The sequence below is a fragment of the Hyaena hyaena genome, unplaced genomic scaffold (genome assembly GCF_003009895.1).
Source record: "Hyaena hyaena isolate Hyena2069 unplaced genomic scaffold, ASM300989v1 scaffold_975, whole genome shotgun sequence".
Classification (NCBI taxonomy): domain Eukaryota; kingdom Metazoa; phylum Chordata; class Mammalia; order Carnivora; family Hyaenidae; genus Hyaena; species Hyaena hyaena.
The window spans coordinates 116,101-143,360 of record NW_024081609.1 but is presented as its reverse complement, the minus strand read 5'-3'; positions in this window follow the sequence as shown (position 1 = coordinate 143,360).

Here is a 27,260-nt window from a genome sequence, read left to right as displayed (position 1 = left end):
ATTTTTGCATCCGTATCCATCAAGGATATTGGCCTGTAGTTCTCTTTTTTTGTTGGTTCTCTGTCTGGCTTGGGAATCAGAATGATACTGGCTTCATAAAATGAGTCTGGGAGTTTTCCTTCGCTTTCTATTTTTTGGAATAGCTTGAGAATAATTGGTATTAGTTCTGTTTTAAACATCTGGTAGAGTTCCCCGGGAAAGCCACCTGATCCTGGGCTCTTATTTGTTGGGAGATTTTTGATCACTGATTCGATTTCCTCACTAGTTATGGGTCTGTTCAGATTTCCTACCTCTTCCCGTGTGAATTTTGGTAGTGGGTGTGCGTTTAGGAATTTGTCCATTTCTTCTAAGTTGTCCAATTTTTTGGCATATAATTTTTCATAATATTCCCTGATAATTGCCTGTATTTCTGAGGGGTTGGTTGTAATAATTCCATTTTCATCCATGATTTTGTCTATTTGGGTGCTCTCTCTTTTCTGTTTGAGAAACCTGGCTAGAGGTTTGTCAATTTTGTTTATTTTTTCAAAAAAACAACTCTTGGTTTCATTGATCTCTTCAATTGTTTCTTTGGTCTCTATGTTGTTTACTTCTGCTCTGATTTTTACTATTTCTCTTCTTCTACTGGGTTTAGGGCGTTCTTGTTGCTCTGCCTCTTGTTCCTTTAGGTGAGCTGTTAGATTTTGGACTTGCGCTTTTTCTAGCTTCTTGAAATAGGCCTGGAGTCTAATGTACTTTCCTCTTAGAACTGCCTTTGCCGCATCCCATAGATTTTGGATTGTTGTGTTTTCATTTTCGTTTGTTTCCATATATTTTTGAATTTCATCCCTAATTGCCTGATTGGCCCATTTATTCTTTAGTAGGGTGGTCTTTAACCTCAAGTTTTTGGGGGTTTTCCAGGCTTCTTCCTGTGATTGATTTCAAGTTTCAAAGCATTATGATCTGAGAGTGTGCATGGTATGATCTCGATTCTTTTATATTTATTGAGGGCTGCTTTATATCCCAGTATGTGATCTATCTTGGAGAATGTGCCTTGTGCACTTGAGAAGAAAGTAAATTCCCTGACCTCAGGATGTAGAGTTTTAATATATCCGTCAGATCCATCTGGTCCAATGTGTCTTTCAAGTCCGTTATTTCTTTAGTGATTTTCTGTCTGGTTGACCTATCTATTGCTGTAAGTGGAGTATTGAAGGCCCCTGCTATTAGCACATTCTTATCTATATATTTATATCTATATATATCTATATATTTATATATTTAGGTGCTCCCATATTCGGTGCATAGACATTTATGATTGTTAGTTCTTCCTGATGGATAGACCCTGTAACTATTATGTAATGCCCTTCTTCATCTCTTGTTACTGTCTTTAATTTAAAGTCTAGTTTGTCTGATATAAGTATAGCTACTCCGGCTTTCTTTTGATTTCCAGTAGCATGATATATATTTCTCCATCCCCTTACTTTTAATCTGAAGGTATCTTCCAGTCTAAAATGAGTTTCTTGTAGACAGCATATAGATGGATTTTGTTTTTTTATCCATTCTACTACCCTATGTCTTTTGATTGGAGCATTCAGCCCATTTACATTCAGTGTTATTATTGAGATATGTGGGTTTAGAGTCTTTGTGTCCTTTGTGGAGTTCATGCTTGTGGTGGCGTTTCTGGTATCGTTTTTCCTTGCAACATTTCCTTCAGAGCGTCGCCCTCAGGATTTATTTTAGGGCTGGCTTAGTGGTGACAAATTCTTTCAATTTCTGTTTATTTGGAAAGGTTTTTATCTCTCCTTCTATTTTGAATGACAAGCTTGCTGGGTAGAGGATTCTTGGCTGCATATTTTTACTGTTCATCACATTGAAGATCTCCTGCCATTCATTTCTGGCCTGCCACGTTTCAGTAGTTAGGTCTGTCACCACTCTGATAGGTTTGCCTTTGTATGTGAGGGCCCTTTTCTCCCTAGCTGCTTTCAAAATTTTCTCTTTGTCCTTATATTTTGCCATTTTTACTATGATACGCCTTGCAGAAGGTCGATTCAGATTACGTCTGAGGGGGGACCTCTGAGCTTCTTGTATTTCAATGTTTACTTCTTTTCCCAGGTCGGGGAAGATCTCTGCTATAATTTGTTCCAAGACTCCTTCAGCACCTTTCCCCCTCTCTTCCTCTTCTGGGATTCCTATGATACGGATATTGTTGCGTTTGACCGTGTCACTGAGCTCTCGAACTCTTCTTTCATGTTCCTGTATCAGTTTGTCTCTTTTTTTGTCAGCTTCTTGTTTTTCTATAATGGTGTCTTCTAAATCACTTATTCTCGTTTCTGCCTCTTTAATCCGTGCATTGGAGGCCTCTAATTTATTATGTATCTCATTTATCCCTTTGTTTTAATTCTTCATCCCTATTTATATTCTCCATTTTGTCTGTAGCCATAGTTTCTTTGATGTCCCTTATGTTTTTTTCAAGCCCAGCTATTAATTTCATGATTATTAATCTAAAATCCTGTTCATTTATGCTGCCAATATCTGCTTTGAGCAGTTCACTAGCTGTCAATTCTTCTGGGAGTTTCTTTGGGGGAGAGCTTTTTTGTTTCATCATTTTAGTTTTCCGGCTCTTGTTAGTTTTTAAGACCTGTTATGCTCTCTGCACCTTTGTGCGCTGCTGTATCCAGGAAGACTCTTTGACTGTCCAGGGCCTCTCCTTTCATAGAGTGTTTTTTGAATGGTATCTCTTGGTCTCTCTTGTTGAGACCTTGGTTATTTTCTTTTCCTACTCGTAGTGATATCTGGGCTTCTCCACCATGTGTACTTTGGCTTGTTTCTTGAGGTAGCTGTTAGAAGTCTTTCTCAGTGGAATCTGCGTCCTTTTTCTCCCAATCTTTTGGGTTTGGTACGTTTTCCTATGGCTTCAGATCTTTTCCGTGTGATGCATGGGCACGAGTGCAGGTAGGAGCTCCCTACTTCTCTGCCATCTTGCCCCTCCTCCCAAAAGGTGAATTTGAAATAGATCCTGGTAGGTGTCAGAATGAGTCCCAGCCAGTGGAAAAGAGAGGCAGACATGCTCCCTTTAACAACTGGGTGGTATGAGGCACACTTCGTCTATCACGATTCAATGGGCAGCCGCCATCTTCCAGCTCTCCCCCTTCTACCATCCATTAATTCTTTATTGTCACATTTTCTCTCATTTTTACAAGTTTCCTTTTCAGTTTTATTTCCAAATCTGTCTCACATTTTTTCTGTTGGATGTTTAAGAAATTGCATAATTTGGTTCTCTAAGAATTTCATACATAAATACCCTATATTCTGTAATTGGCCTTCCAAACAAAAATAATCCTTGGAGTTAAAATCCGTTGTTCATTGTTTTTTTTTTTTTTTTTTTTTTTTTTAGAACTTCATTCATGGTTTCCAGGATTCTTGAGTGCTTGGCCATCTTTGGCCATGATTGTATTACTTTATGTAATTTTGCATGGGTTCTGGATCTTGTATTGAAACTTTTCTCCAGGGAATGCTTGTTTCTACTGGTGACTTGGAAGTGGTTATGTCTCTACTTTATTCCTGTTCCAAAGTTTACTATCCCCAAAACAGTTGCTGTTTCCTGAGGCAACCCTATCCTCCCTTGCTGCTTCTGAATCCTGGTAGTCTCCCTATAGCTTTCTGCACCCTTACTACCCCAGCCTGCATTGCCAGCCTGTGATGTCTTCTTTTCTGGCTGCTCTTTCTCCTGGCTGTCCAGCTCCATGCCCTGGGATGATTCCCACCCAGACACTTTTGTTTGTTTAAAGACATTGCTTATTTTTAAGAACCTTAAATGGATTTTTAAAGGCTGACAAGTGCTAATTGAAGAGAACTGAAGAGAAAGCATTGCTAGTAGACTTCCCAGGATAGTTTGGAAAGTGAACAATTTTAACAAGTTTTTATTCATTTTATATTTTAAGCATTAAAAAAGAAAGTGTATCTCTCACTGATGCCATATGGCCATTGACAACTGTGAAGGGATTCAAGCCATAGTAGTTACTCATAGAACACAACTGGGAGAAGCTCTATCTTAATAAATGGTATATGATTTTGGAAGGAGAGAGAAAAAAGAAAAAACATGTTTGGTCACATGACAGAATTTTCATATATGTATGACACATATCATATCAGCTCACAATTTTATTGGTAAAATAAAATAAAATGGAAATGCCTTAAAGTGAGTAGAGATGGTCCATGTTTCTAAAGTGATACTGTTATGGAATCTGGTCTGGAAAAACCCCAGTGGAAAAACCAAGCAGCATTCAGAGATCTTGGAAGGCAGGAGGTTTATTTTACACCAGCGAGCTCAAAGGAGATCATTCTCCAGAGATCTGAGCCCCACACATTAGTAGAGGGAACAATGTATAGCCTGTTACTTCTGCATTCCTCATTAATCAGGGACAGGTGTTTTCTTATTAGTCCTGTTGACCATCTTACAACAGATTTTCCCTATCAATACCACTACACATTTGTGGGTACTCTTAATGAGTAGAATATTTTGCCCTTATATGATAAAAAAAAAATCACCCACGCATAATATACTGACCCCTCTTCAAGGGAGACAACCCCAAAATCTCCATCACAAGTCATTTTCCATGTTCAGGCTCTTTGGAAAATCTTACATGTGGCCTAAGTCCAGAAATTTATGAACAAAGAAGACAAGTAAAAAACTCTCCACAAACCTAATAAAAGGTGATAGCTTTGGGACAGGGTAATTATAATAAACACTAACTTTCTGGAAGAAAGAATTGGGGCTATACATCAGTCCCTTTTTACAGCTATATTTAAATTTCAGAAGACAAATACTGGGTGAAACCTTTAACCTCATATTCTGAGAAAGGAGAATTTTTAGATTAGACAGATTCTAATCCCAGAGAATAGCTTCTTAGTTCATTCTGTAAATCAGCCTGTCATCATGCATGGTTCTTTCCCTTTTAAATTCTCTTTTCAGCTCCACCTTTATGGACTAAGGATCTTTTTTCCATCTGCCCTGCATATAGAAGGTAGCAAGCTCAAGGAAGGGTTTTAAGTACTGAACAGTTATGTTTTGTTTAATGTTTATTTTTGAGAGAGACAGAGAGACAGAAGCAGGCTCCAGGTTCTGAGCTGTCAACACAGCCTGATGTGGAGCTCAATCCCACAAACTGTGACATCATGACCTGAAGTCAGATGCTTAACCAATTGAGCCACCCAGGAGCCCCAGTTAATCCAAGATGGTGTTCCTTCATGTAGCAGTGCAACAGTCTTAGAAACATACTAGGCTTATTATTTATTTAACTTCAATCAGTTGCCTGTGCCAAAAATCGCACCCACAATTCACTGGACACATAACTAGATAAATTGTATATACCTTAAGCATATGTGACCTCCCTGGGAAAGCCACAATTGTCTTTTCCCTTAGACACTTGTTGTACTGAAAAAACATTTTCTGGGTGTCATATTAATCCAGTCAGAGCTTTTAGACAAGGTGGGACAGCTACACCATTTATTTTATGCTTATTAAGAGAGTAAGATAAGTCTTTGTAGCTAAAAGCATTTCTAAATTATGTCTTTGCTTATTTGACTTTAAGGAGTTGTTTTTCCCAACATGAAAGTCTCTGAATTTCTTTCATGGAAAACAGTTTTCTGTTTCTTTCAATTATTTCTTTGTAATGTCTTGTCTAATATAAGCAATAGTTACCAGCCTACGCTCTTCTATGCTCTTAAATTCTCTTTGTCAGCCTTCACATCCGGCAGGACACTTGTTTTGGTAAATAGCATTTTATTAAAATAGGGTGACAGCCATTTATTTACATATTGTTTGTGGCTACTTTCCTACAATGATGGAAGAGCTGAGTAGTTGCAACAGACCTCATATGGTCCAAAAACCTAAAGCACTTACTATCTAGTCTTTTATAAAAAAAAAAAAAAAAAAGTTTCCAACTCTTGATCTAAAGCTCCAAGTTCATTATAGAGAAGTAGTTTACTACATTTTTGACATTGCTTAACATGAATAGGTCGAACAGCTTCCACTTCCATTAACTCCCAAACTCCACTAACACTCATTTCACCATTCTCTGATTGATTCCCAGGGCCGTGGCACATATTCAAGGTTATTTGCAAATCACTTTTGGTTCCAATTTGCCTGTCATCTGGAATAAGCCTGGTTATGCTATGCAAACAATCAGTCTCAAAGTTCCTCATGGCATAAAACAATGAAGTGCATTCTTTCTTCATCCTCCATCTCTCATGGGTTATCGTGGGAACTCTGTTCACTGTCTTCATTCAGTCACAAGCTAATGTAGGCCTTGTCTTGATACATGCTTCTAAGATACGAGGGCAGACCCAGAAGAAAAGTGAGTATAGTGAGAAGCAATTTGGTTTTTCAAATTTCTGCCAAGATGTATATTGATCCTTCTTCACATTGCACTGGTTAAAATCAATCCAAGTCCATGCCTGAATGAAAATCATTGAGAATTGTGATTGTATTATGTGACTGAGTCATAGTGATCCACGTTAGAGAAAAGCTGGGTTTTACCACAGCTGGTAGTAGAAGGCACTGCAATGAATTCTTACCTAGCTCAATCTAGGATCAGACCAGTTGATTAAGAAGCAAGCATATGGACACATACATAATAAAAGATAACTGTTCATTCTCTGGAGGGCCTACAGAATGCTTTGCTTTGATTAGCTGCTATTAAATTTTTAAAAAATTTTTAATGTTCATTTATTTATTTTGAGAGAATGAGAGAGCATCTAAGCAGGGGTGGGGCAGAAAGAGAGGGAGAGAGTGAATTCCAACCAGGCTCCACACTGTCAGTGCAGAGCCACACACAGGGCTCAGTTCCACAATCTGTGAGATCAGGACCTGAGCCCAAACCAAGGTTCAAAAGCTTAACCAACTGAGCCACCCAGGAGCCCTGATTAGCTGCTATTTTAAATAGGAGATGGAAGAAGATAAAACAACTTAAGTAAACCATAAGCTAAAATTCTCTTAAGTTTTAAATTAGAAAGATGATGCTCGTATTATAGTCTGAATTTAATACCTTATTAACAAAGAATGAGGAATTACAGAGACCTCCTTTACTGAGGACAGCTGCATGAATATAATTTCTCTTCCACTTTATCCATGAAAAGTAAGACACTTGAGGGGTTTGGGGAATGCTCCAATTAATCTTAACCTATGTAATATTAAAAAGGATCCCTGAATTTGGTAAATTATTATCTTTTTGATTACACTCAATCATATTTCATTTGGGGAGGTCAAAATAGCAAACCCATCAACTAAATTGAACCACCTTTAATCAATGATAATGATAGCTTAAATTTCCTCTCCCTAAGAGAAGCTCTCAGTTGTAAAAATGGGAAGATTTTGTATCTACTGAAACGGTTCACACAAATTTTGTATTTTAAAAAGAAAAGTGATTATATATTTGGGCAAATAAGTTGTTTTATAACTGTAATCTATTAATTTATCTATTTGTTTTTTTTTCTGATTTATATTCCACATTATCTGTATATAACACAATGAGTTTTTACTTACAAACTTAATAAATGAGGCTATTCGGATTTAGGTAATAAGTACGTAGTAAATGCTATATAGACAGGATTATAATTACGTGCCACATTTCTATCTGTCCAAAGACTAAAAAATCAAAAGAGGAAAAGAAAACATATTATGCAGTTTAATAATATACACTGAATTTTGTACAATGTATCTATTTCTATTTACTTCTCTTCATTGTTGGTCATATTTTATTAACTTTACATATTATATAGACACAGACATAGATACAGATGTTTATGTATTTTAAGATATAATGAATATCCTTAATAAAAGAGCCACAGAACCTCTAGAGAAGGGGTTATCTTTACCTTTGAAGGGTGTTCTCTCTTTCCTCTGACAGGCAGGGATAGGTGATGTCCATTCACCACTCAGGCCATGTGCTGGCTGGAGGTTCTTTACATTCTCTACACCATCTATATCTGGTTCGCTGTGGCCTTCCAATTTCTGATTGAGAACGTGGCACATCTCCATTTCTATATCACCAAAATAATTGGAAGATCTGTCCTTTAGGGAATCCTTTAGAGTTCCCATAGAGGGAAACAGGTACATATCTCAGAAGGTATAAGGTTAATGAGTAATATGAGTTAACATATTTTATATAGTATATAAATTTTCATTAGGAAGGGTGCTATTTATTGAGAAATTTTAAACAAACTACATCTTTGCTCAATACCTAGGTATTATTCAAAATCTGGGGCGCCTGGGTGGCTCAGTCAGTTGAGCGTCCGACTTTGGCTCACGTCATGATCTCACAGTTTGTGGGTTTGAGCCCCGCATCGGGCTCTGTGCTGACAGCTCAGAGCCTGGAGCCTGTTTCAGATTCTGTGTCTCCCTCTCTCTCTGACCCTCCCCTGTTCATGCTTGCTCTCTCTCTCTCTCTCTCTCTCAGAAATAAAACATAAAAAAATTTTTTTCAAAATCTAACACTTATTTTTTTTTCTATTTTGCATCAGAACTTCCTGTTACATATATGTGAGACGATTTTAAGGAATTTATATTTGCACTTTTGCATTTTAAGTCAAGGTGTATTTGAATAGCATGTAGGGGAAAGAGTGTAACAAGAAGAGCCAGCTGTCGGCCTCTCAATTACGAAAACAAGAAGCTTCAATGTACTGACAAAGAACAAACAACCCAATCACAACAAGGCAGCACACAAAGCAAAAACTGTAACAGATGCTGTTTTCAATATTATCAAACACTCTATATAGAAGAAACTCCCTTGAAAATTTAGCAGAGAGAACATGCCAATTTTTGATTAATTCAGATTTTCCTCAGCTCTCAAGAGCTCAACCAGAAAACCTACTTGCCCCTGTGGTGCTTGAAGTAGAAGCAATGATCAAGTAATTCAAAAGAAATAAAACTTTGAGTCCAGATGGCTATAGAACAAACTATAAAACTTCCAAGGAAAGTCTAAGTGCACTCATTAAAAGACCTTTCTTTCCCTATGATAAAACAACATTTTATTACCTACCCAGCAAACAGTAACTTTCAATGTAATCTCCAACGCTGTTTGATTTCTGTCTACTAAGTAGGTTCACCACGATTCTATAGCAGCAACTCTGGTGGAAAGGTTCACCAATGCTCCTTCATTTAAATGCAACACCTTTCAGCATGTTGCATTCTCTGTGTGTGTGTGTGTGTGTGTGTGTGTGTGTGTGTGTGTGTGTGTGTTTGACTACTTAAGGATCTAATTAACGTTAAGGTTACTCAGAAGGAAATGCATATTTTAACTTACAGAGTTTTATGTAGTATTATAGATAATTTCCTGAACCTTAAAAGTGATAGCTGGCCTTTAAACAAGCAAGGTCTTAAAGTTAAAAAGAAAAACTGCTCTATAGACCACATGTGGATATGAGAACTAATTATGATACAGAAGTCATATTTCAAATCAGAGAAATATGTTCAATAAGTGATATTAGAAAATGTTTACAAGAGCATTCCATTAAATCCCTACCTCATACTATCCCCAAATCATTCCTGATGTATTAAAGATTCTCAATATTTATATAAAGAATAAAAATAAATAAATAAAGGAAACTATGGGAGAACAAATGTTTGCTCTTGGGGTAGGGGATGGATTTTTTTTCAAGAACACATTAAAAGCTAAACCATGGAGGAAAATAAAATGAATCAAAATGTGGCAAAGTTACAAACTTCCTTATGAGAAAAAAATGACTATAAAAATTATAAAGACTATTGGCCCTCAAGAAGAAATATTTGCAACACTATAATAGGCAAGTAATATCCAGAATATAATGATAATAATACTATTATTTTCAAAAGAAAAATAAGCAAATAATCTAAATAGTCATTTCATAGAAGGATAAATAGAAATGAGCATTAATGATATGAAAAGATGATTCTATTAATTATTAGGAAAGTCAAATTAAAACTTCAATGATCATTTACATGGCATCATTTTAGCCATCTAATTGCCAAAACATAGTTTAAAAATATTGACTATTAGCATATATATGGGAAAAAGAGTAAATCTTTAATGTAGCTAATGGGTTTATAAACAGGTACCGATATTTTATTTTATTTTATTTATTAAAAAATGTTTATTTATTTATTTTGAGAGAGAGTGCAGGAGAGGGTCAAAGAGAGAGGGAGACAGAGAATCTCAGCACTGACAGTGCAGAGCCCCACGTGGGGTTCAGGCTCACAAACCATGAGATAATGACCTCAGTCAAGATCAAGAGTTGAATGCTTAACGGACTGAGCCACCCAGGTGCCCTTATATAGATATTTTAGAGATCTACTTTGTGATGGCTATAAAATAAAGAAAACTATAAATGCTATGACTTAGAAATTTTGTTAGTGGGATCTACACAAGAGAAACCTTGCATATTTGCCTGATATTTTTATAAAGATGCTCATTACACTGTATTTTCTATTAATGACCACCCTGAAATCAGTCTCATGTCCATAAATTGAGGAAGTGTGGCATAAACTATGATTCAGTCTATGGTTCAGTTAGAAAATAGAGGTAGTTTCATACCTGGACACAGATAGCTCTTCACTATCTACTAAGTCAAAGAACAAATTATAGAACATGAGGTTGAACATTATACTATTTAGGTTAAAAGAAAGGGAAAATAAGCATTGAAAGAAACTGCATATCTACAGCCATACAGATCCTGTAATGTCCAGAAAGAGACCTGCAAGATATACAACAAAATAAGAACAGTAATTGTTTCAGATAACAGTTACTTAGTAATATTTGAATTTTTACAAAGAACATATAGTGTCAGATAACTTGTTCAATTAAAATAGTTCATTTCATGTGAAGCTCATTACAGATTTGAGAAAGTTTAGAAGAGCAATGTATAGTAATATAAACACTGACCACGACACCTCCAAATGGTACACATTTGAAATGTTACTTCTAGGAGGCTTAACAAGCACTTGGCATTGTGGTACTGGCCAAACAAAGGCATAAATTAAGTTTTACAACAACTCAGTGAGTTGGGACCTCATTTTACAGATGAAGATATTAATACCTGGTGATTTAAATAAATTGAAGGCCAATAATAGGAGTAAGATGCAGGTTTGTCTAATTCCTAATTAAACCTGGTTGCTGGCATCTAGCAAGTCTGTGCTAATAGAGAATAAAGCTAGAAATTTTGTTTTTAGTTTATAATAATTTTTGCGACCTGAAGGTAGTGTATTTGAAGATGTCCTAGACAAAGGTTAAAAAGTCACAGTCTTAGGTGGCTCAATTGGTGTGTCTGACTCTTGATTTTGGCTCAGGTCATGATCCCAGAGTCATGGGGTTGAGCCCTGCATAGTGCTCAACTCTGAGTGTGGAACCTGCTTAAGATTTTCTTCCTCTCTCTCTGTCCCTCTCCCCTACTCGTGCTCTTGCTTTCTCTTTCTAAAAAAAGAAAATAAAATTAAGGTTAAAAAAATTAAAAATTACTGGCGAGAAATGTATATGCGAATAACAGAAAGAGAATATTAATTGAAGATACTACAGTCAGGTCATGAAAAAGTTTATTTACATCCATTTAATTTTTTATTAACATTTCTAGAAGTAGATTGAATAAGCAATTATTGGGGCGCCTGGGTGGCTTAGTCGGTTAAGCGTCCGACTTTCACTTAGGTCATGATCTCGTGGTGCGTGGGTTCGAGCCCCGCGTCGGGCTCTGTGCTGACAGCCAGTTCAGAGCCTGGAGCCTGTTTCAGTCTGTGACTCCCTCTCTCTCTGACCCTCCCCTGCTCATACTGTCTCTCTCTCTCTCTCTCCTAGAAATAAATAAAAACATTTAAAAAAAAAAAGAATAAGCAATTATTAACATCATTGAATACACTACTCAGGAAAAAATTCTTTAAGACAATTATTTCATTATACATCTTTTCTTCAGAGTATATTTAAAGTAACTGTCCCAACAAATTAAAATTAATTATGACAGTAATAAAGACAAATAAATATGTGAACTATTAATGAAAGAAACTAAGAAAAATGATATTTAGACATAAATTGCTATGAAAGATAAGTAAATGATTAGGTACATGAAACTTTCATTTATGTAAGTTAAAAATAGTTGAATAACAGTGATTTCACATGGTTCAGGCTAATATTTTAGAAATTGCCCACATACTGTTTTTAAATTGTCCATTTCCCTCTTGGGGTGGGTATTGTTCTGATTGCTCAGTGACTACTGTATTTGTCCATTTCATTTACATTTTAAAATATTTTTAAATTATAATATATAGTGAAGTAGACATTCTCTCAATAATATTGGCATAAAAGTAGGATCAATTTATTTTATTTATTTATTTTTGAGGGAGACAGAGGGAGAAAATAAATGTGAGTGGGGCAGAGGAAGAGCAGAGAGGGAGACAGAAATCTCAGGCAGGCGCCATGCTGTCAGTGCAGAGCCAGATGTGGGCTCGACCTCACAAACTGGTGAGATCATGGCCTGGGCCAAAATCAACATTTGGGCACTTAACTGACTGAGCCACCCAGGCACCCCATAAATTACAATTAATTTAATTTTTTAAATTTTTTTAATTAAAAATTTTTATGTCTTTATTTTATTTTGAGAGACAGAGAGCGAGCGGGGGGTGGGCGGAGGGGGCAGAGAGAGAGGGAGAGAGAGGGAGACACAGGATCTGAAGCAGGCTCCGGGATCTGAGCTGTCAGCACAGAGTCTGACATGGGGCTTGAACCCATGGACTGTGAGATAATGACCTGAGCTGAAGTTGGATGCTTAACTGACTGAGCCACCCAGGTGCCCCAACAATTAATTTTAAAAGGCAGTCTAAAGCAAGGAAAAATTAGGGGATCTAAAAATGAACAAAACAGAGACAGAAATTATTTATCAAGGTGATAAAGTAATAGAATGTGAGACAGCACATTTCAAACTACTGGTGGCAAATATTGGATATAGTAAACAGTATTACAGATAGAATTTTTAATGGAAGTTCTATTTTAGTCTGACAAATATAGTATTTACATAAAATAGCATTTGCTAAGTAACAGTTGATTTATAAAAATTACATGTATAATCACTTAACATGTAATTTTTAACATTTATCATACATTAGGAATTCTGCTGAACCCTGCAAAACAGCTGTGAATAAGACAGAATGCATGTTTGCTGTGACTTAAGATCAGTTCATCGAAAGAAAACATCATACAACCCAGCTTCACTCTTGTATCGTCATGCCAGCATTACTGAAAAAGGTTCGTTGAAGTCAGAGTTGGTCAGAAACAAGTTATTTCTTCAATGATTCTATAACCACACCGACTCTATAACCACAGTGACTATTATTTACTGAGTCACAATAACCAATTTCCATCCAATAATATATACCTGTAAACTCCGTGTCAGGGCTAAAGCGTTGTTAAATAGTTTAAATCTCAACTTTGAGACCATTTATGTAGTCACCATGATTTTCCAGATTTAAATTGGAGTAAGATTCATTCTCCACATCAATGTGCTTTATCAATAATCCTCCGAAATCATTTTTTGAAGCCAGAAAAAACTATGAATCAGGCAATTGTGAACTATCATATAATAGCATCCTTTAGCAGGTTAATAAATCTATAAATACACAATTATGAAATTTATAATTTTCAGGGATGTTTGTAATAGTACATTTTAATGTGACAAAAGTCATATTTTATTAATAGGCCACAATATCTTTTTTCTTTCTGTAAAAATTCAAAAGCCAATAGTAAATAAATGAATGATTAGGAATTAATACCCCAGTGTATTATCTTATTTGGAAGTTATATAGATATTAAACAAATAGCTATTATTTAGTTTGGCTTATTTATATCTGCTTAAAAACCTTATTTTAACCAATTATGTTCAGATTAGATATTAAACAGCTAATCATCTTATTTTTTTTGTTGTTGACAAATTTTGTAACAGAGATCTAGCATGAACTTATTTCACTAGTAAACCAAGGTAGAAAACGTTGTATGTTTGCATTGTTTTTAATATTAACAACTCAGAAGATATGCCTGCTTTATTAAACCATCTAACATAAAGTAGCATTTATATATCAAAAATAATCCTAGATCATGTGAACTTGGAAATCATTTGGATTAGTTTCTACATTTTGAGAGTTTTAGGAATACTTTATTTAAGTGCTCACTTTTATTTAAGCCAATTAAATAGAAGAACTCTTTTAAAACTATTGCATATACATAATATACATATATACATACATAAATACACATAATATTATATGTGTACATATCTGCACATATATATACACACAGAGAGAGATGTTATAGCTTTCATTTTTAAATTTTAGCCATGTCTCAAGTACAATAATACAAAATTCAAAAGAATAGCTGAATCTGAATTGTGTTTGTGGCAGATGGACTAAGTGCAGTTTACCTGCTCAGTTGGCCAAAGGATATTACAAAAGATTATTTACATACTATCAGGATTCTTTTAGGGAAGTTGTTTTTGGAGTTATGTTGTCTTTTAGAAGCTTCTGCATACCAAAGAGTGCACTGCATTTTATCTTCTGTGGAATTTGGGATCCTCTTCTTTCAATCATGCCCCCTAAAGTGGATTATATTCTCTAAATTAAAGATTCCCAAAGTGGTGACTACAATTCCAAATTATCCAAAAATTTGCTCATTTTCCAAACAGGCATAAGATCCTTTTCCATAGAGGGTATACATATAGGAAGCAGCAGTTTGTTTGTTTGTTTGTTAATGTTTATTTATTCTCCAGGGAGAGAGAGGGAAAAGAGAGAGAGAGAGCACAAATGGGGGATAGGAAAAGATAGAGAGAGATGGAATAAGCAGGCTCCAGGCTAGGAGCTGTCAGCACAGAACACCATGCAGGGCTCGAACTCGCCAGCCATAAGATCATGACCTGAGCCAAAGTCTGACGCTTAACCAACTGAACCACCCAGGTTCCCCAGGAAGCAAAAGTTTATGAGGGGTGGGAAAAGAGTTTTCTACCTATAGACTTCTGTAGATCTTTGAAGACCTCTTAACAATGAGGAGTCCTATTTGTAACAGTTATTTCAAAACACAAGGCATTACATGCTTCCCCCACTTTTGAACAACATAGGGTGACTTAACAAGAAGCTTCAAAATCAAATTATAGATATGTACAATCAGATTGAAGAGTTTAAAAAACAAAGATAGTAGAGCTTGGCTCCAAGATAGACTTACCAGTGTGGGTGAGAAAGCAGTAAGAGCAATGGGGTCTTTGAGTCCAGCACCAACTTGCTCATCAGCCTCAGCATCACTGAGGGGCCTTCTTTGCTTCTCACTTCCTATTCCAGAAACTGTCACAAATCCATAACTATCACAATTAAAACTACCAAATCAATAGATGGTATTTAGAAGCAGGTTAATGTGCAAAAAAGAACAGTTCACGCTCTGGGAGCCTTCAAATTCAAAGACTGATAGGAAGCACCATAGCATGAAGTTAGAGGATAGCTCACCAAGTGAAAAATGAGGAGGAGTTTACCCTTTCCAATTGTTAGTTATTACAACGAGGGCTTCTAGACAGCAGAGGATTGGTTAAAAGTGATCATCACGTGCCATTTTTAGGAAGATGGCAAGTTTCTATTGTGGTTGTCAGAAGTATTTACAAGAAATAGCCTAAGAAATTTCCTGAGCTTATGAAATAAGATAGAGTTAGTTTTGCTTATGTGGTTTAAATGGTTTTGTCTGCTCAGGGAATTCTCAAATCTGGTCTTCATTTTGTATTTAATTTTAACAAAATAAAATTCATTTAAAACTCATGTAAACAATATATTATGCAGCAGTTAAACCGTTACATTGAATTTATATGTATTTTACATAAAAATACGCCCATGAAATCCATGTCAATTTGACTGCAAATGAGAGAGAACACAAAAATAGTTTTAAAAAGTCAAAATTTAAAAACAAATAAATTAAAAAAGTAGAAATGTCCTTCTTTCACCTAAAGAAAGGCAGAGAGTGCAGAGATGGTAGTGAAGTCTCATATATTATCAAAGTTCCCTGTAGTTTTAATCTTATTGTTCTGCCATATTGAGTGTGGTTTTTACCATAATGTCAAAATGTGATTAAGCAGGAAGCCAGCAGGAAGAATAGGGGAAAGAGAAGTAGGCATCTTCTTCCTCTAAGGTTCTGCTTCTCAAAGCATCCTCTCTGAACCAATAGCATCAGCAACACCTGCATATTTACCTGAAATGCAAATGTTCAGGCCTCATCCCAGATTTATTGCATCAGAAACTCTAGGGTTGGGACCCAGTATTTTTATTTAACAAGGCTTGCAGGCGATTCTGATACAGCTTATTTTTCAGTGTTTTAAAGATATTCTGGGAAGTTTTATACAACATTTAGGCCACATTCTAGTCATTCAATTTGGCCGCAACAAACTGCGAATCAGGATGAAACAAATAAAATTTAATCTAGGTGCCCATAAGAAAACCCAAAATCTTAGTTATATTAAAATAGAAAGAAGGGAGAACGAATAGAACAGTTTCTGCTACATCCACAATAGATTGTCAATTTAAAAAATATAAAACAATTTACAGAAGGAATATATAATAATCGTATCTAATAATATCTTTATGACTTTTATATGTAGTATATCTTTACGTAATATTTCTTTATGACTTTATATATATAATGGTCGTATTTATAGTCATGTAAAATTTATTAAAAATATTGATATATGCTCTTACATTTGTGAGTTTTTGTGTATCTAATATGGGTAGCTGTACGTATCCACATGTCTCTACACTGAAATGATGGGTTGAGTGGAAGTAGAAAGTGAAGATTTCTGCATTTTTACTTGAGACCTTCTTACATTTCTTTTTCAAAGATCACATGCTGCTTTCACATTATAAAACAGAAAAAGAAAAAATATAGCTTCAAGATACTGAATTGGCAAATTAACAGCTTGAGATGGACAAACTGTAAGCCAATGAGATAAAAATGAACTTGAAAGAAAATATCTGAATAATACATTCATTTTTGCCATTATACTTATGGGTGTTATTGGATGAAGATGGATAGCAACTCAGTGTTCTTTTTTTATGTTGTTATTTTTTTTTTTTTTTGTATATCAAATTAGGATAAGGCCAAAAAGGATGGAATGACTGTCAGAATTCTTATAAGATATCATATAAGGATTCATAAGGCCTATAAAAAAGAAAAATTAAAATCAGTCCATTATGTTTCTTGTTAGCAACTATGCAATGTTTTTTGAATTATCTAGGTCAACAATCTTTGAAGTATAATCTGTGGACCAGCAACAACAGCATTACCTGGGAACTTGCTAGAAATTCATACTTTGGGTCACTATCACACATCTATTCAATCAGCAATTCTATGGGTAGAGCCCCACAATCTACCTTTGTTAACAAAGCACTGCAGGTAATTCCAATGCAAGCTCAAATTTGAGAACCACTGACCTAGATAATTGCTTCACCCTTTTGCTTTGTTTCCCTTCTGCAAACATGTCAGTAATTGCTATGGAAATGTATTATAATATAGTCAACATGCAATTATCTCTGATATTCAGGGAGCAGAATGATTTGGACAAGAGAATACCATGGATAATCCCACATCTCTCTTTAGCTGTCAGTTTCAGACTCCGCCCACCCATACATTTTTTGCCAGAGCCCCTAATGAGAACTGTAATTGACTGACTCAGGTTTCAGCTCTTTTTCCCTCCTGCCCACTCTCTGGTGAAGGTGCTAATGAGCAGTGAAATAGCCTGAAGGCAAACAGCAGGAGCAAAAAAGAGGAGAGAGCCCTGTCCCTCTGAAAGTTTGAGAATATACTATAATATCAAAAACAATTTTTAAAAAAACCCTCCTTCTCCTGTCTTAAAACTTCCTAACATGCCAATATTAAATTCATTTTAAGCACTTTCCAGTAAAAAAATATTTTTGAGCTCTTATAATGGTATTAGTATTTTCTCATGATTGTTAGCTTTCCCTTCAACCATTAGTTGTTTTCTCCTTTTAGTCCTGTTAGACTACTTTCAATCTATTCTTTTCTATAACTTCTATCAACAAAACCTTTCTTTCCTTCTCTATCTATAAGCTTTCATCTCCCTGTTGAACTGGCTTTGAATTCTAGTTTATCAAACTACACAAAAACAGATGAGAAAAGAAAGGAGAAGTAGAATTACATTAAATACCAAGCCACTATTATAGGTATAATTCTAAAGGTGTTTCAGGAATTGAAACATCAAATAAACCTCAGTTTGAAGGTATTATTTGCCTTCTCTGTCTGTATTGCTTTCTGAAAAGTGATAGCAAGAAAAAAAACTCCTTTTAGAAAATTCCTTTGTGACTTGTACTAAAAAGAAAAATAAATATGATAAAAATATAATAAATATTGCCATAATAATGCCAAACTCTTCTTTTATATTCTTTTGCATTTCATTCAAAAGATAACCCTTCAAAAAACAACTCTACTATCAAAATCTCATAAATCTTAAAAATGACTTTATGAACTTCCCTCTCTGGACATCTAATAATATTGCAATATTACATATCTCTCAGTACAGTAGAGAGCCCTGGGTTCAAGAGAACTGGCACATTGATGCAATGATATTGATGAGATTGTTATCAGCAGTGATGCAGGGTCATCATTACAGTCCACATGAATAGTCCTATATTAATTCTAATTCTCTTCCTGGAAGGCTGAGCCATGGGCCATATTTGGTGCGATTTAACTCATTGATCTTTGTTAGACATCTTTGTTGAAATCAAGGTAAAGCAAAGAAAATTACAAAGATCACCATGATTTGATCATTACCTCCATGTTTTTAAAGTTTGCAACATAGAAATGTAAGCCATGAATGGGGTTTTGGTGTAAATTATAACTGCTTTTATTTATAAGTGTGGTAACTCTTCCTCTTCTAAATTGTTTCTTTGAGATGTTGTTATGTAAATGTTCCTGTGAATGTTTAAGATAAATTTGAAATAAAAAAATAAAATGGTTTTAACCTTATGTTCAATAGTTCTCAATGTTTTCAAAGCCTTATCTGTTGAAATTGAATTTTAATTCTGAAAAAGAATCAAAAATATTTGGGGCAAATTCTAGTGAATAAAATAAGCAATCAAGCCTCAGTAGAAATAAAACATGATAGGACAAAAAGAGAAAGATGTTTTCTAGTGGCTGTGTAAACAGGAGCTGAAGGCAATTCCATATTTTGGTCTTCAGCAGAGTTAAAGGAATTAGATATGAGCCATGTCTTTATTAGTTCCAAGAATTGTCTGATTTACCCATGTCCTATAAGATTATTGATGAAAGTGCATGGCAGATGCTACCTAGTGGATTCATATTGTACCAAATGTATTTAATTGTACAATGTAATCAATCATTAACAAAGCCACCATTATGCCGCCATAACTGATGGAGAGCAGGGGAACCAGGAACATAGCCCACCAAAGACTCTCTGCCTCAACTCTGGGAGTAAATGTCCTGAACTACATCTTGACTACAGGAACATAAAAAGAAACATATATGGGGGAATTGAATCTTGCCCTGTATACATCCTTGAAATTTCTATTTTTGTTTTGTTATTTGTTGTGCATGAATGTGCAGCACATTTGTCTCAAACAGCTCAAGACAGTATGTTCAATATCTTTTTTAATCTCTGAGTTTTAAATAAAGACATATGTATTTTGCACCTGTCATTTGACAGAATGCACAAAGCAATAATGCATTTTTAATAAACCAATATTAGTTTTGCTATTAAATATGTGCAACCCTTACTTTATAAAGCCAGCAGCTGTTCTCATACAGCAGAACTGTTGCCAGACTTTATAAAAATAATTCCTACCATTTCTAATTCAGGCTTATCCACATGCGTAGAGAGTTGCAAACATCTGGGAAACCAAAGGTTTCTGCCTATAGTTAAGTTTAAATCTTAACTATTTTTTTAATACTGTAGATCTTGACAAGAAAATCCACTTAAAATACTGGTATTAAAATGGCCATTAAATTAGAAACCAGTTACTGTTACTGAATACAAGCTACCAAAAAACTCAGTGGCTTTAAACAACATTTTATTATGTTCACAAATTTTGTGTATCAGGAAGACATAGCAAGAATGACTGTTTTATGCTCCATGACGTCTGGAAACTCAACTCAGAAAACTAGAAGGTGAGCAGTGACTTAAGAAATGGGTTTGGAATCATTGGTTGGCTCCTTCACTTACAGAGTAAGCTCCTGGGTTGGAATAATTTGCCAGTTAGGACTGCCATCAAAATATCTACACCAGCCCCTCTGAATGGCATGGCTTCCTTAACATGTGGCAGACTCAAACTGGTCAAATTTCATGCCCGGTGTCTCAGGGCTTTGAACCCAAATATTTCTGTGAATAAGACAGAAACTGCATTGCTTTTTACGACCAAAATTCAGAAGTCACTCAGTGTCAGTTCATCATACACTAAAGGTTGAAATATGTAGAAGTCCACATAGACCCAAAAGTAGGGAATGTAGACCCTCACCTCTTAAATGTAGGAATAAAAAAATAGAAGGTCTATTTTAAAATTGCCACACTATTATAATAAATAGTTAAATATTACTGAAGTTGAATGTTTTCGTCAATACCTAATTGTCTTTTATTTAAATATGGGAGACACAGTATGTAGCAAAAAATAAACAAAAAATCAGAAGGACATCTCTTTCAGCATTGTGTTCTATACTTAATTATGCACATACAATACCACTCAGTATTACAAACTAGAATTGTTATTCAGTATTGGTGTCCATACAGTGTTATTTATACATGAAATTTTGTTGAGTCTAAATACATGTGTATGTTCTCAAAATTGTATACTACTTTTTAAACTGTTTTTGATACATAATTGACATATAATACCTGCACATATTTAGAATGCATAATTTAATAAAATGTGAAATATGCATAAACCCCTGTAACATCACTGAGTCAAGATAAATCAACCCCAAAAGTTTTCTAGTGCCCTTTGTTCCCCAATCACTTCTGTAGCTTCAGGCCATGTCTACTTGTTTTTATTTAATAGTTTGTATTTTCCATAAAAAAATTTATGACCTGTGTATATGTGGGTAAATAGAGTGTGCATAGGATGCATTGCCTTCCGTCTGACTTCTTTTCCTAAGTACAATTATTTTGAGATCCACCCATATTGCTGTATACATCAATAGTTCAGTGTTTTTTATTGCTCAGGAATAATCAATGGCATGAATATACTACAATTTGTTTACCCATTCATCTATGGATGATTGAGTTATGTCCAGCTTTTGACTATTGCAAATAAAACTGCTAAGAACCTTTCATGTATAAGTTTTGAATAGAAATACGCTTTCACTTCTCTGGAATAAATGACTCAGAGTAGATTATCTGAGTGACTTGGTATACAGATATTAACATTTTTAAGAGCACACCTGCTTTCAAAACTGGTTATACTATTTCACATTCCCACTAGCTGTGTATGTATGAGAATATATATATAGATATATTCCATCTGTGTTAAACTTCATCTTCGAATACATATTTAGATATATTCACATATATAAACATATATATGTGATATTAATCAGCATATTTATATTGAAAATCAGGGATAATCCCACACATTATGAATGTTCAGAAAGTATGAATTCATCATTTTAGATGTGATTACTCTTTGGTTTAAATTCTTTAGAAGAATACATATTACAATTTTCACACAGATGAATTTTTATTGTTTGTGTGGTTATTAACATTTTTACTATCCAAATCTTGCTTTATTTCAATATCTTTTTTTTTAATATTTTTATTTATTTCTAGGAGAGAGAGAGAGAGAGAGACAGCGTGGGCAGGGGAGGGTCAGAGAGAGAGGGAGATACAGACTCTGAAATAGGCTCCAGGCTTTGAGCTGGCAGTCAGCACAGAGCCCGACACGGGGCTCGAACCCACGAACCGCGAGATCATGACCTAAGCGAAAGTCGGGCGCTTAACCGACTAAGCCACTCAGGCACCCCTATTTCAATATCTTTTTAAGGTCTTCACATATCCTTTTTTACAAAGGAATTGTTTTGCCTTAAAATATGATTATTTTTTCACAATTTTTTCCATAAGATAATATAAATTGTAGAATGCAGAAGTTTACTTGCACAATCCATTTGGGAGAGCTGAGTGTTTTACTGCTCTTTCCTTGGTTTTTCTGACAGTTTTTCTGCTTTATAGGATGTATTATAAAGCTTTGATTATATCAGACAAATATGATGAATGATCTTTTAATAAAATAATAATATATACTTACTCAAAAAATTTGATCTTTTAGAAATAGCCACGTTTTCTGACAAAATTTGTCCATATGCATTTGTACCACTGAATTAGTGAACAACTCTGTGAATTTTTTGCCAGCAAAATTATTATATGTTTCATAATTGGAGCCAGACACATTTCTGAGTAATTATCAATAAAACTTTAACAAACAGTATTTTTTTTTTACAAATAGTTTATTGTCAAATTAGTTTCTACATAACACTCAGTGCTCATCCCCACAAGTGTCCTCCTCCATGCCCATCCCCCCCTCCCCCCCACATCCATCAGTCCTCAGATTTTGTCAGCATTCAAGAGTCTCTCATGGTTTGCCTCTCTCCCTTTCCCCCAACATTTCCGCCCTTCTTCTCCCCCTTGTTCCTCCGTCAAGTTCCTCCTAATCCTCCTATATGTGCAAATATATGATATTTGTCCTTCTCTGCCTGACTTATTTCGCTCAGCATAACACCCTCAAGGTCCATCCATGTTGCTACACATGGCCAGATGTCATTGTTTCTCATTGCCATGTAGTATTCCATGGTATAGATAAACCACATCTTCTTGATCCATTCGTCCGTGGATGGACACTTAGGCTCTTTCCATGTTTTAGCTATTGTGGAGAGTGCTGCTATGAACATTGGGGTACATGTGCTCCTATGCATCAGCATTTCTGTATCCCTTGGGTAAATTCCTAGCAGTGCTATTGCTGGGTCATAGGGGAGTTCTATTGTTAGTTTCCTGAGGAACCTCCACACTGTTTTCCAGAGGGGCTGTACCAGTTTACATTCCCACCAACGGAATAGGAGGGTGCCTGTTTCTCCACATCCTCGCCAGCATCTAGAGTTCTCTGATTTGCTCATTTTAGCCACTCTGACCGGCGTGAGGTGGTATCTCAGTTAACAAACAGTATTTAAATAGTCTTGGGGAATCAAATTATGGATCCTCTGTCTTTCATATCACTTTTTTTCATTTTTTGATTAGAGGAGGAGCAGAGAAGAAAAATTGATTATGGAATACTTAGGAATTTAATTACAAGAAAAAGTATGTAAGTAAACAATGATCTAATAATAGGTACTTGTATTTGAAGAGAATAAATATGATAGGTGAGGAAGACATATTAATTTATATTTTCAAAGATATTAAAAATGACTAGCAAATATCTAACATCAAAAATTAAACAATGTGCTAAAAAATATCTGTACAGAGAATACTAATGAAGTTTAGAATTTTAAGATGATTGATAAACAATTTGTCTGTAATCTATTTTAGAGTAAAATATTTCAAATTGTGATTAAAATTTCAGCTATATGTTGGTAAACTACAAGAAATTAATGATACTATGATACTACGATGCCAAAATCCTTAAGATTCATAAAAATGCTAGGTTTTGGTGAAAACAAATCTAAATAAGATTTAATGGATTACATTTTATTTAGCAGAAAAAATTAAAATATGTTGATGATCTATTATCTTATAAAAAGACTATAAAATTTTGTTAATTCTTTTCTTCTGAACACTAACTTTTGTCATAAATCTTTATCTTCTTTATTCTTTCTTCAAAATAAGCTTTAGATAGATGAAATTCAAAGTGTGGAGCTAACTTACTTCCTCACTTTGTGCCAATGTCTTGTGCTCTTACCTTTACATCTACCTGAGAAGAATATTACCTTTTTTTATTTTTAGAACCTGTCTCATAATTTATCTTTTACATAAAATATTTTGCATAGTATTGTTAAGTAAACACCATGATATGTCTTCTATCCTCTCCACTTTATAACCTTCATTCAATTCAAAGCTATTTTCTCTTATTTGGCCTGCCGTACCCAGAGATTCCTCAGTCCACATAGTACTTTGTGTGAATTAAAAAAGGAATCGCATTTGTGTGGTCACAGCCTTGCCAAAGTCCTCAGCTTGCCAAAGTCCCCTTTATCCTCTTGGCCAAGTGCCCTCGTGCGGGACACAACCTCAAGCTTTATGTTGTGGCCCTTATTTCACATCTCTCTTCCTCTGTCACTACTCTCTCTAAAGGACATACTTTTTATCTTCATTTCAGAGCATCACTCTGCGCCACTTGTCATTTCAAAATACTTATAAATCCCGTGGCCGGATTGCAAAAGAAAAACAAAATGAAACAAACAAAAAATCAACCAACCAAACACAAAAAATTCTTCAAATCAAATCAGACCATAATTTTCCCTTCTGAGTTTGTTTACTCTTGTTCTACACATCACTTACACTGTGGTCTAAGAATGGTGCGAGTGAGTGCCTACAGAGACCAAGCGGGTAAATGGTTGGAGTGAAATAGACAGTATCAGGGGCTGTTGCTCAGCACACAGATATTTGTCATTTGGAATAGGGAATCGAAGCTTTGTAGGTTGTAGTTTTCAAGAGAAATCAGAAATCCATTATGTTGTGAAATCTACTAGTTCTTAATGTTAGCAATTAATTCAAAGATTGAAAGAAGCACTATGTGGGTCAAGAGTGGAAGACTATACTAGAAAACGTCCAGCCACATAAGACTATCCACAAGTAATTTCTGGAAGTGTCTGCTTTCCCACCTCTGTGCATTTTCTCAGGTCACTGGGTTCTTTCCCTACAATGCTTTTTCCCATAATTCCCTGACCTATTCTCTTTAAAGCCTGAATTCAAGTTTCACCAATATGATGACTTACTCTTACACAGTGTTTACTTTCCCATACTGTGGGTCCAAAATTCCATCCTTAGGTCTCTGGCAATGCGACAGAAAATTAAAGGGTGGTATGGAATATTTTAGATATTTGATATAAATACAGTGATACTTGATATCTGTCAGACACAATGCAAAGTATTAGCTTGAGAGAGTTTACGATTTCATTACGAGATTAAACCATGATCCTTTGAATCATTTCATACCTACGCAAAGTTGAGTTCTTGGCAGTTGCTGTGACAAAATAAAATAATGGTGCAAAATTTACTATGGAAGAAAAAAAAGGGTAATGGTGTCCAAGGTGATTATCAGGTTTGTGATATATTCAACAATGTACACATCCAAGTAGTAAGTAATTTTGGTTATTTAAGAATTATTTGTAATTTCAAGTCAGCTCTATGTTCAAACAAGTACCAAGTTGTTAGGATATAAATATTTAAATGTTTATTTATGTATTTATTCTGAGAGAAAGAGAGGGTGAGCGGGTGAGAGACAGCACACCCATGCAGGGGAGGGGGACAGAGAGAGAGGGAGAGAGAATCCCAATCAGGCTCCATGCTATCAATGAAGTGCCTGATGCTGGGCTCCATCTTTCAAACCATGAGATTATGACCTGAGCCTAAATCAAGAGTCTGATGCTTAACTGACTGAGCCACCCAGGTACTGCTAGGACATAAATATTTATAAAACTGCTTGGACCTAATTAGTTAATACACTGAACTGTTAGGAAATTTCTTTTACTTCGATGATATCATTTAAAAAATATTGCTTAGAAACTGAGACACGAATAGCACTTTCTCTTTCTTTAAAAAGTTTTGAACAGGGGCGCCTGGGTGGCTTAGTCGGTTAAGCGTCCGACTTTCGCTCAGGTCATGATCTCGCGGTTCGTGGGTTCGAGCCCCGCGTCGGGCTCTGTGCTGACAGCCAGCTCAGAGCCTGGAGCCTGTTTCAGAGTCTGTGTCTCCCTCTCTCTCTGACCCTCCCCTGCTCATGCTGTCTCTCTCCTAGAAATAAATAAAACATTTAAAAAAAAAAAAAGTTTTGAACATTTTTTTTGAGATACAGAATGTGAGTTGGGGAGGGGCAGAGAGGGAGGAAAACAGAGAATCCAAAGCAGGCTTTAGGCTCTAAGCTGTCAGCACAAGCCCACACAGGGCTTGAACTCACACATCATGAGATCACGACCTGAGCCAAAGTCAAATACTTAACCAACTACAAATACCACATTATCTTTCTGCACTGACATGGTTTTAAATGCACACCCTTTGGAAATTTTTGAAAGTGTCTGTAGTATTTATTACAAATTTGAATATTTGGTCCCATATGAATTTTAACATTTTTTCTAATTTTTTTTTTTTTGGAAAAGCGTCAGTGGTATTTTGATAAGGACTGCTTTGAAACTATAAATTACTTTGGGTCATATGGATGTTTTAACAATACCAAGTCAAAACAATCCATGAAGTTTTAATTGTGCAAGATGAATAAATTCTAGACATTTGCTGCATTATATTGTGCCTATAGTTAACAATACTCTATTGTGAACTTAAAAACATTTGTTATAATAGGTATAGATATTCTACCTTTTTTACAAAAAGATATATTTATGTTTTAGAGAGAGAGCACAAGCAGGGAAGGATCAGAGAGACAAAGTGACAGAAGATCCAAAGCGGGCTCTGAGGTGACGGCAGCGAGCCCAGTGTGGGGCTCAATGTCTGGAACCGTGAGATCATGACCTGAGCCAAAGTTGAACATTTAACCAACTGAGCCACCCAGGCGCTGCTTACCTACAACCATTAGTAACCATTAGTTACATTTGGTTTTGAATACCTGAAAAGCTGCTAGCAAAACAGGGGAACTAAATTTTTAATTTTAATTTAAAGTTAAATAGCCACAGAGTGGTAGTGGTTACAATGTTGCACAAACCAGACACATAAGCAGAACCTGAATGAACCTGGGGGAGGTGATTTTCATATATCCAGAAGAACATTTCATCAGGGAGAAAGAACAAAGACTGAGCCAGGTCATGTTCCGTTGCTTTGCAATGGTTTAAGAAGTTTGCTTGTTCTAATATTTGCTCACTTCAGATTGACCAAAGCAAATGCCAATTTGGCTGGTTGAAACAAGCCATCATGTGATTCTAGAAATAAAGCTTTCTGCCTCATACTCATTATATCATGAATATTGTCAGTTATTTTGAAATATAAATACCAAATAAATAAATAAATAATTAAAAAATTAGAAAACTGCATTTATTAAGAGAGTAGATCTCATGTTAAGTGTTCTCACCACAAATAAAAAA